At 34.3% G+C, this 12,324-nt stretch overlaps 1 long non-coding RNA gene across 1 annotated transcript; it reads left to right on the plus strand.

Annotated features, from left to right (window-relative positions):
• The first annotated feature begins 624 nt into the window (after positions 1-624).
• Positions 625-2,293, plus strand: LOC120295276. Its single transcript, XR_005552629.1, has 3 exons — positions 625-1,183; positions 1,816-1,889; positions 1,982-2,293. It is a non-coding gene; the product is annotated as an uncharacterized LOC120295276 (long non-coding RNA).
• The last annotated feature ends 10,031 nt before the right edge of the window (positions 2,294-12,324 follow it).

Below are 12,324 nucleotides of genomic sequence, written 5' to 3' on the forward strand. Positions count from 1 at the left end.
CCGCCAAGAAGAGCAGCCGCTTCAGCGAAGATAGGTTGCACCTCCCATGGCATAGATCTGGAAGCAAGAACGGTTTCTACCAAAATCATGGAATCAGATTCGAGATTCGAGCACCATCTGATCATGTTAATTTAGTTTTAAACGTTTTAATTTTCATAATTTAGTTTTAAATATTTACGTGAAATTTCAATATAATCATGTATGGAGAGGAGTTAGAATTGTAATGGATGCATTTGACCTTCCCCGCCTGCATGCACATCATCATCCAAAAAAAAAAAAAATCTCATTTCGTGAACATGGAAGAATGGCACTGTATGCCCACATTTGTTCAATTATAAATTGAAAAGGAACGGCCCAATTTTAATTTTAAAAAAATTACTTAGTGTTTTATAAATAATAGGTTATTTAGCACTTTAAACCTTATTATACCTTTTGAATTTTTCTTTTTGTGGTGGCCGATAGGTGACCCATTTTCCTTGTGTGATTGTAGGCAAGCAATCATGTTGTCGAAGTGCCAAATTTGGAGGACTCCATGTCTCGCAATAGACATTTAAGAAGGAGAGGGGGAACTCATGATATGTTGGTGTACTATCTCATAGTCTCTGTGTAATATGGATAGCTGTAAATAGCAATCTAAGTTTTTTATCCCAATATCAAATGTAGGGGTGTCCAAAAACCCGACCCGACTCGACTCGACCCGACCCGAACATGACCCAAACACGAAACAAATTGAGTAGATGTTTCGGGTCTTAAAATTGTTTAGGTACTTATTACGAAACAAGAAAACAAACATATTTTGGATCGGGTTAGGATCAAAACATTGTTCGGCCTGAACACATTATTGGCCTCTCACCCAAAGTCCTAAACCCAAACACTTTCACTCTTTAGTCTTCACCCAAACGTAACAAGACTCTTCACTTCTCCGGTTGTCGACTCTACTGCCGTCGCCGCTGTCTCGTCAATTCCGCCGCCGCCTTCTTCTTTGCTCCTCGGATTCTAGGGTTCCTCTCGATCTGATCTCGTTGGTGAAGGACCGGAGCTGGGGCTGGTCAAGCGCTCTTCTCTCTTGCGCAGCCGCGAGAATCACGCGTGGGGAGTTTCAGCCCTCGGGGTTCCTCTCGATCTGATCCTGCTCTCGAGGAAGGTCTCTCGGTGTCGTTCTGGATCTGTTTATCCAGGGCAGGTAGGAGTTTTGTTTTTCCTTAATGTTTCTTGTAGTACATATGTCAAACAACTGGTCCTCTGAAGCACTCTCCAAGAGTCACGTAATCAATTAACTGTTTTTGCTGAAGAAGTCTGGTCTGATGGTGGAAACTGATCAAGTTATTCACTGCTTTTGGCCCGAGTTTGCACATTCATTTGCATACTTTAGGCTTTTAGAACTTTTTGTTTGTTGACAAGGAATGGATAGGAGGCTGTAGGCTCGTTGGCTGTAGGAAAGCAACCCCAAGCTGGGGTGACCCACCTGATAATTGCATTTTATTCATAGATCGGACAGAATGAATGAAACTGACCTTGTTAGACAACCAAAATTAGAATTTGCATGTACGAATTGTGGTTGTTGATGTCTATGCCATTTTCGGTTATGTGCTCATATAAATTTCAAGTAATAGCTGGTATTTATCATGAATGTATCAGGCATATATTTGTAGTTATCCTGTTTTCCTGGGTTTTATCCGTTTAGCATTTCATGAAACCTGCATGTGTACTTTAAGTTGGAAATGACTGATTTGGTTGTTGAAGCTGTGAATATACGTATGTCTGTATGATTGTCTTCACCATTATCATTGAACATCTCTTGTATTGATTTTCTAGGAGTTGGGTATAACTTCTGATGAAGCATTGAGCTTGGAGGACTTACCAAAGCGTGCTGTGGTGCTTGGAGGAGGGTCTGTCATAATATCCAAAATTTCTTGTTACATGATGTTCAGTCTATTAGTATATTAAATGTTTGGAACTGTTCTTCCTCTGGACCATTCAGGTACATTGCAGTGGAATTTGCTTCAATATGGCGTGGATTGGGTGCCACTGTGGATCTGTTTTTCAGAAAGAGCTCCCACTGAGGTTCAAATGCCGACTTTGCTTCTAAAAAATTGTAGCCTTCTCTTTTTTTTTTTGTGCTGCTGTTTAACTTTGTCATGGATATGTGGGATTGCACTTTGCAAACCAGATTCGCAGTACTGTTTACTTGGACACCATGTACAACTCATAATACCGTCATTTTAATTATGGTGCCTGCCACATCTAAACATGATGAAGAGGATGTTTAGTTTTTAGCCAGTTATTGTCATGATATGTTGGTGTACTATCTTATAGTCTCTTCGTGTAATATGGATAGCTGTAAATAGCAATCTAAGGTTTTTACCCCAATATCAAATGGCAACCCGAGATTTCAGAATATACCTCTTGCACCCTAATTTTGTCCCGTCCTTTTAAATTACATCCTATCAAATTCACTAATATATCAATTCATCATTTTCTTTCAAAGCTTTTCCCTCACCCCCAAAAATAACCCATGACCTAACCCGATGTCGTCTCCTTCCCCCGTCTCTCCCCTATCTAAGCCCACCTCCATCGGCACAGTTGCCAACATTGGATCCGAGTCCTGCGACGATTGCTAGCTACCTCGAATTTGATCCTAATCGAGGTCAAGTGACCCCTATCTTGATCTAATTGGGAGAACTGTGAACTTTACAATAGAGCTGATGTGAGCTTTGAAAAGGTCAAGCTTACAACTCGAGCTCTAATTGGTCACGAGCAAAGAGCTCCAGAGAGAGTGAGAGAACGAGGTAGCGTTTGATGTTGCGTGGGGTTGAGTCAGTCTTTTTAGGTTGGGGGAGGATGAAAATCTCCATATGCAATCCGCAATTACGTTTTTTTAATAACAATGGGGCACTCGGCACCAATCAATAACCAATTAAAAAAAAAACACGTTGGATAATAAACTCAAGAAAATCATAGTCTCACTCCCGTCATCTACTATAATAGTACTAAAAATGTTCACAAGGTCCATTGTCTTTGGTGAGATTTTTGTGAGACTACAACCAACTATTCTAAAAACTTAAACTCTTAATTGAATGTGTGATTTAATATTGGGTTAATAGTAAGAAAAATTCTAAACTAATATACTTGTGATAAATTTACCCAAAACTAATTTCTTGACTACCCAAAACTAATTTTTTGACTACCAAAAACTCCAAACCGGTATACTTTGACAATTTTATCTCAAATTGGTATATTTGTAATAAATTTACCCTATGTTAATTTTCATTATATTTAATAGTGTTGGATAACACATGACAGTTGACTGGTGGACTAATTTGGGATTTCTCTCCATTTGTTACAGTTATACCACTTTTATGATTATTAGTTATGGGTTTTTTGGGGTTTGCTAAGCAAGCCTGGTTCTCTGGGCACTACGGTAGCACGTGGATCGATCATGACGGCTTTTGGACTTATCCGTGATGTAATGTAATAGAGGAGTCACAGTCTAGTTCCCCCTCCCTTATCATCAAAAAATTAGTTTGGGATATTAGTTTGGGTTTTTTTGTGATTAATTGGGGTAAATTTGTTTGAGATATACTAATTTGGGATTTTTTGTGATAAAAAAAATTAATTTTTGATAAATTTATCACAAGTAAATCAATTGGGGGGTTTTTCATGATATTAACCCTTTAATATATAATTATTATAATAGTCTCTCTCATGTGTCGGTTAGATTTTGGTTTCAACCTAAATCGTGAAAATATGTAATTGGGAAGGTAAATAGTGGTTTAAAAAGATTTGAACTTAAGATATTTTGCTTTGTTACCATGTAGTTATTCTAAGATCTTCAAAAGAGAGGGAGAGAAAATCAAGAAGGACTACATCTTTCGTTTATTGACATCTTTTAAAATGTATTAGAATCAAGGGTAGAAAAGATAAATCCATTTTAACAAGGAAATAACTATTTTTGACGAATGTATGGTTTAACTATTCTTAACAGGATCTTAAGTGTGACGTCGGGGTGGTGGGTCCTGTAGCATTGGTTTAAAAGATCAAAAAAAAAAAAAACATATGACTATTCTAATAGTCCCTAGGCTCTAAAGGTCACTGCAAATTTTTATTCATTTAACTTGGGATAAGTATACCATAAATGTCATAATATTTGTAGCGGTGTTCACTTGAGTGCCATAACATTTTTCAATTATTTTAATGTTGCAACTTCTAAAACCATTCATTTAAGTGTTATAACTTTCAATAGATTACTTAAGTGTCATAACTTTTTAATAGCTTTCATCTAAGTGTCTAAAAATCCGACATGAGCAATTTAAAACATTTATGCCACTTAACTAATCAATTAAAAAGTTATATGATAATTAAATGATGGGAAATTTTTTTTATGACACTCAAATGAGCTATGTACATAAATTTTGAAATTCAAGTGATCAAAATAATTGTTGTGATAGTCAAGTTAATGTCGGGAGAAAGTTTTGATTTTTATGATGCCATTTTTTCCTAAAACTCGATTCATGTGATCTCCATTTTGCCGAGGAGGTGGAAGGCATGTTTGATGGGCAAGTAAAGTCAAATCAATCATCGGTGCTTTCTAAGTTTGGCAACCTCCTTCTCCATGAGAATGAAAAACTAATGTTATAGATCATGGGCTTCATGGGTTTGGGGTCTGATGGGCTTGTATGTTGTAACTTGGGCCCTCTCTGGCCTTTAGTTTTCCTTTGACTTTAGTCGCTCCGATTAAGTAGAGAAATAAATCAAATTTTTTTTTTTTTTGGAAATACCAAAATATATAACTCATATTTCACCGAATGACCATTTACAAGCATCTACTTCTAAAACCTTTTCCAAATATATTCTTTATTTTTACCTCTGCAAATCGCTTTTGCGCCTACACACAAATTATCCTTATATTCTTATTTACGAAAATGCCGTTTTCTTTTAAAAAATGTCCATCTCTAAATTCTAAATTCCACACCCACTCAAAATACACCGAACGAACTAAAGACAGAACCACACAAACCCTAAACAAGATGCTAAATTAGAGCAATTTAGTATTTTTAAGATGAAATTTGGCTTAGATTTATAGATGGATGAAACTTACAAAATAGAGGTAACTGTATAGTCACTTGGTCAAATGAATTATGTTCTTGATATTTTCCCTTTTCTTTTTCAAGAAGCCATTGTGTGGAATGCTAAAAAGGAGATCTACTGCGAAATTCAAATAATTTCAAATTGCGATATGTAAAACATGATTCATTTGTTGTCCCATTTGATGCCCAAATTAGCGAACTTAACAATTTTCGGTTCATTGACCGTTGAAGTTTTAAATTTTGGGACTCTCGCAATTTAATTTTATTAAGAGAGAAATAACGTAAATGTTTTCAAAACCCAGGTATTGACATGTTGTGTCATATATATTTTAATTCATAAATTATATTTTTGGAATAAAGTAAAATGAAGAAGAGAAGAAAAAACACCTTAAGTTAGACGAACAAACAATTTGTTATTAATGTGCCCTGAAAATTTAATTCTTTTAGCTTTAAAGATTAGAGTATAATTTGAGATGCTTTCAAATGACCTTATCTAAACTTTCGGAATTTAAAAAAAAAAATTAAATTCAAAATCCTTAAAAGTAAAAAAAAAAAGAGGAAAACAAAATGAAACCACTCTAAACAAGCTTCTCATGCATGATTTATAATTCCAACAATTTGTTTTAGTGTAATAAAATTGTGTTTATACTTCTCATGCCAATTAGCATGGATACTGAAATATTTTAAGGATGGACACGGGGTGCAAGGAAATAAGAATTGCGTTCTCCATCTCCGTCCCGGCGAGGGAAGTTCTGCCCCACCCCGACCACCACCCCATTCCCGTGTCGGGGCGGGGCGAGGGCTGGTGCGGGGCAATCGCCACCGGCCAACGGGGCCCCACGAGGCGACGCTGTCCTAAATATAAAAATAGCCTATGGTTAAGTTGAAAGTAGGAACCGGTCTCCCTTACGGATTTTTGCGGAGCTGGGAATTGTCCCAGGTGGAACGAATGGAAGATGAACGTACGTAAAACGGCCGCATTGTTCACGATCTCCGCACTTGTCCCTCCTATAAAAGCAGCAACACTTGTGAGAAGGGAGACCATACCAAATAAATTTGTAAGCTGATATACCTTGGTTATCTGTCTTTTGCTGTGCTTACTCTTTAATTTGATAAGGTTTCTAATTTCCAATTCTGATGAAAAACTTTTAAAATGTATAGTATAATGTATATAATCATATAATTGGTTGTATTAAGTTTTCAATAATACTATTACATATGTATATATCTAAGCAAAATGATAACATATCAATTGCAAGTTTTAGTACAATTAAATAATACTTATAAGAAAGATGTATAAATACAATTAGCAAGGCCCATTAGTAGGAAGTCAAAATTTATAAGACTATTTTTGTTGGCGTTTGTCACTAGGTCCACCTCTTCTATTATGAAGAGATGGAGGTTTTGGATAGCCTCGGAGGCTGTGGCGGTGTTGCAAAGCGGGATGATTCGCAACCTCAGCTGGTCCTTATGGATGGATTCTAATGACATGGCCAATGATATTGTCATCTAAGTAAATTAGATGATTCATAAGCTCGGGAAAACACAATACCATCATTTGATTCAAAAAATCCAAAATTTTCTTAGAATGAGAATTTCAATTTTCTTGGGAGTGAGCAGCTTCCCCATTTATTTGTGAAGCACAACTCATGGATGACGTAATTGTGACTGTTGATCATCTTGTCGAAGTTGAAGACCACCACGATGTCCACCATTTGTCACAAACCTTGTGAAAGAACAGCAATAGCGCATGAGAAAATTCGAAGAGAGAGGTTGGCCCTCAATCTAGATGGGAGTTACATATGGAGGAGAGGTTTGAGGGCGTCAAATATTCTGTTATCCTCATCGTCACCCACTCCTTTTTTTCTGCGTGCTTTGCTTGTCTAAATCTTGTCAAATATTATGTTATCCTATATCAGAGCATTCTAATGGTTATGATTTAAATACTAAATCTCCCTACTTTCATCAGCCTTTTCAATCTATAAATATAGATTTAAATTAGTCACCTTTTTACCTCGTCACTAGACTCACTACTCCATAAAAAAATTATTAGACAAATGCCGCACAAATGTCTAGGATACTCCTTCCACCTCAATATGTTTTGAAATATAAATAAATTGGAAAATACCATAGAGTTAAAATATATCATATTTCTTTTAGAAAACAATAACTCATATTTTGTCGAATTACTATTTACACCTCTAAACTCTTAAAAATAATAAATGTACACCCAAAATTTACCTTTGCACACCAAATTGCACTTTTGTATGAATCATCTCTATATCCCTATTTCCAAAAATGTCAATCCCAAATCTTAATTCTCCAAACCCAATGAGAACACTCTAAACTAATAAAAACAAACTACCCAAACGCTAAGCAAGATGCTAAAATAAGTTCGCAAGGAGGGGCAATTTAGTTTTTTCAATTTGGAGTTCTGCTTAGAGATATGCAAATGGTATTTACAAAATAAAGGTGGGTGAGGGCTGGCGTGACGCAGCCACCACGGGCCAACGGTGCACCATGGGGCATCGCCCTGAAGATGAAATAGCCTTAATTATATTGAAAGCAAGAATTGGATCTCACCTATGGATTTTTATGGATTTTTTTCACTTAGGAAGCTTTCGAAGTTCGTAGCTCTCATGAAAGCAGCACTTGTGACTTGGGAGGGAGCGTATCCAATAACCTCGTCTCACTTTGATCGAGTAATAAGAATTGTAATTCCAATGAAAACTTGTAAAAGCGTATGTATGATATCATGTAACATAAGTATAAGTTGTGTTAAGTTTCCAATAAATATATAGTCAACATAAATATATCTAACCACAATAAATAAATCTCTTAAAGTTATGGTTTATACTACTATAAATTCCAAACTGGTACACTCCCGATAAATTTATCTCAAACTATTTTTTTTTATCACCAAAAATCCCAAGCCAGTATACTTATGGTAAATTTACCCTATATTAGTTTATGTTAAATTTACTATCAAATTGTTGATTTGGATGACACGAAAAAGTTAACTGGTGTATTAATTTGAGATTTTACTCTCTATTTGTCATAATTATACCAGTTTTTTGTTTTTTTTTGTAGTATTAATCCAATTTAATGGAGGGTTTCTTTGATCACAAATGTACTAATTTTAGGTTTTTGGCGGTCAAAAAAATTAGTTTTTAGTAAATTTATCATAAATATACCAATTTAGGTTTTTTGTGGTCATTTGATGTAAATTTGTCATAGGTATACTAGTTGATGTTTTTTGTGGTCAAAAAATTAATTTGATGTGAATTTATCATAGATGTATAAGTTTAGAGTTTTTCGTGGTATTTATCCTTGAAGATTTATCGGAGTGGATTAGCATGGCAAGGCAAAATCAATAGACAAGACACCATGCCCCATATCATTTCCTAAAAATTTGTACTTCTATTTAACAAATCAAATAATTGAATTATGAAAATATTGTGTGGCTTTGCATTGATATAAGTACTAAAATAGGAAAAATATGAAACCATACTCGAGTTGACCCATGACCACTTTGCACCCTCTATTTTTCCGTGTTCTTTTTTCAATATGTTGGATTGCACTTCAACTCCATTGTACAAAACTCAAATGATTAGAATACTCTCTCCTATATAAAAATTATCCCAAACAACCTAGTAAAAAATCATGAATAAATTTAATCACCCAAATCCTCAATCCAAGTTTATCAACACCCCTCGATTGTTGTCTGCCAAATCCTCCCCGTTCTCACGTCATTGCTGCCTTCGACAGTCGCTCCTCCTTCACTCTCTCTCTTCCCCCACTCTTGAGACTCTTCTCAATTTGCCACCCCCTCCTCTCTAGGTGGCCACAGCGACCTCAAATTGAGGTTGCACGGCCACCGCCTATGGCCATCGCAGCTTTAGATCTAATGTCACGGTGGCCATCGCAGCCTCAGTTTTCAACTTTTGTTTACCTTTTAAGGACAGGTTCTTACATGCTATTCACTCGTCTGTCACTGGAAACAAACACCTACAATAGGACCATCATTGAAAACACAGTGACCAATTTGCAAAAGAAGCCAGAGTATTAGCTTGGTGCAAAGTGGTATTTAAAGTAAAAACCGAAGGCACAATGACTTCTTTGGGTGCAAAATAATGATCATGGCGAAAGTTCAAGATCACTTCAACTTCTCCCAATCAGACAAAAATGGGAAAAAATGTCAAAAAAATAATAATAATCATAAACCTATTATATTGGTACCATTTTAGTCATAAACCTTTTGATTTTGTGCCAATTTAGCCGTAAACTTTTTTACTTATGTTAATTTAGTCATAAACCTTTTGAACTAGTACCAATTTAGTTGTCATTAATTAAGCTATTTCGGCTAATTTTGAATGGATATTGTTAACTTGGATGTTGGTTGGCTTACGTGGCATCATTGATACTAATATGGACAATTTTGATAATATTTTGATTTTTTCTGATTTTTCCTTTCCTTTCTTCTTCTTCCTTTTGTCCGTGATCGGCTATGCCTCACTTGGCCATGGTGAGGTTGGCCCTCAACCAAGCTAGGGTGGCCTCAAATAGGCATCGCTAGGGTGAAGGTGATGCTCGGCGAGGGGAGCCCTTGCTAGTTGCCTGGCCATGGCTGATGGCCAACCATCACTTGTGGCCAGTCACTAGTGAAAGGAAGAAGAAGAATTGACAGAAAAAAAATAAAAATAAAAATAAAAGATTATGAAAATATTATTAAAAATTGTCCGCATCAGCACCGACATCCACATTAGCAATATTCTACTAAAATTAGTTAGAAGGATTGAATTGGCACCAATCAAGTCGAAACGTTTATGACTAAATTGGCACTACTTTAAAAGATTTATGACTAAATTGATATAATTAAAAATTTTATGATTAAATTGGTATCACTTTAAAAGGTTTGAACTAAACGATAACCTTTAAAAGGTTTAGGATTAAATTAGTATGAATGTAATAGATTTAGGATTTTTTTAACACTTTTTCCGACAAAGATGTATAGTTTTTAAAATTGATCTGAAAAAGATTTATGAATTTTTATTAGAGAAACAAGACATTCACCAAACTCCACGAGCAAAAGAGCCCAAATGACAAAGGATTGGAGCCCTTCTTGTTTCTTTTCTCTCAAAATGTGAAAGTAGATTAGTTATGATTAAAATGAAATAAGAAAACAAATGTCTTTCTAAAGAGAATGACGTGGTCTATATATTCTTTTTATTGTTTTCACACACAATCTTTTTGTTATTAATGATGTGTTTTTGTCCATGCCAGCGTCGATATTTAGTGGGACACATCATGTGCCACACCAGCTTGCTCGGAAATAATATTTGTAATGGCGGGTATTTTCCTCCTTCGAGTAAACGTTGTTTGCTCTTTTGAAATGTAGGGCATTTTTGTCTCTAAAGTGAAAAATTGGTATTATTTTTTTTATTGTCATTTATTATTTTCTAAGTAGTATCGACACTGACACGCGACACGACACGACAATGCCGACACGTTATTTATATAAAAAAAACGGAGAATTCCAACCTGTTGAGATACGTTGGATATTAAATATATATTTTTATATATAATAAATTATCATTTTTATGTTTATTTCAATCAAATTAGATTATTTCAAATTCATAAATAAATAAATAAGCTTATAATGAATTTACACTAAGGCTACGTTTGGTCGTCCGGATTTCTAATCGGGATATGACTATAGGATATGATATAAAATCCTGAGATTTTTTTATATCATGTCCATTGTTTGGTGAATCGCAATATTAAAATCGGATATATTCACATCATATCATATGCATTTTTTAAACATAAATGGCATATCATTATAAATGAACCTAAATGTTCATAAACGGAGATGATGAAAATCTCTTATAATATTATTCCTTAATTTATTTTTATTTTATTCTTATTTTATGTTTCCTCTTTTTTATATTGTTTTCTTTATTATTTCCTTTTTTTCTCCTTTCATCATTCTTTAATAAAATTTTATCAAATAGTAAACTATATTAACATACCTAAAATACAAAAATACAAAAATATATAATAAATATAGATATTTAATTTATAGATTGATTTTTATTATAATATAGAATTAAATTTGAATATATAAATTAAAATAGGATTAATTAAAAATATTTTTTTAATTTTTTACTTTTAATTTCTTAAATTAGAATTCAAATATTATTTATATTGAGATATATTTCAATTTTATTAATTTAATAAGTTTGTTATTTGAGAAAAATAACTTTCTTATTAAGAACATTAGAAATCCTATCCACCTTTATCCCACTTCCCTCATGGGATAATTTTATCATGTTTATATCCCCTTATATCCGATTTTATCCTATCCAAAGTGAGCACCAAACACAGGATATGATAAATCATATCTTATCTCGAATTTTATCCCGACTACCAAACGCAACCTAAAAACATTAATCTATCATTTATTAATATTATTCATTGTTTCAATTTGACAAATTCAACTCTATTCATAATTCATAAAACTTGAAGAAAAGACAAGTAATCCACATTCGGACTCGCATATTAGATATGTTTGAAGATGAGAAAAAACACTTAAGGGATGAATTATGTATCATAAGAAGTGAGAGTCAAAATAGAAGAAAAGACTAGATTTTTTTTCTTTCTTCATTTATTATTTTTTATTGTGTTTTATTTTTCCACATATATATATTTTGACATTTTATTTATTAAATTTTTTAAAAATGAACTTCAATATCGGAATCACATGTTAGAAACTCGTATATCGGAATTTCGACTTAAGTGTCGAAGAGTGTTGTGAAAGTTAATCAGGTATCAGATTTTCTGACACGTGTTGACTAAGTATTGGAAAGTGTCCGAGAGTATGAGAGATTATTGAACACGTGTCGAAATGTCCAACACGATATGAAGGTTCTTAGATCGTGTCGGTGCTTCATAAATTATTCCTCAATCTGCATATTCTAATGGCTAAAATTTAGGCACCAAATCCCCTACTTCCATATTTATGAGCAACCTTTCCTCTTTCATAAATACACACATAAATACACTTCCCACTTTTGCCCTTAGCCGCTACCCGACAAGAAAAGTTCCCTCGGGACGAACATTCCACGCGAGTGCCAAGGGCACTCCGGTAATTCCACCTCAGCACATTTCGAAACATTAAAAAAAGGAAAAAAAAAACCAGAGAATTTCAAGCAGGATTTAAAATCCCATTTTCTCT

Source organism: Eucalyptus grandis, chromosome 7 (assembly GCF_016545825.1).
Source record: "Eucalyptus grandis isolate ANBG69807.140 chromosome 7, ASM1654582v1, whole genome shotgun sequence".
NCBI classification, from domain to species: domain Eukaryota; kingdom Viridiplantae; phylum Streptophyta; class Magnoliopsida; order Myrtales; family Myrtaceae; genus Eucalyptus; species Eucalyptus grandis.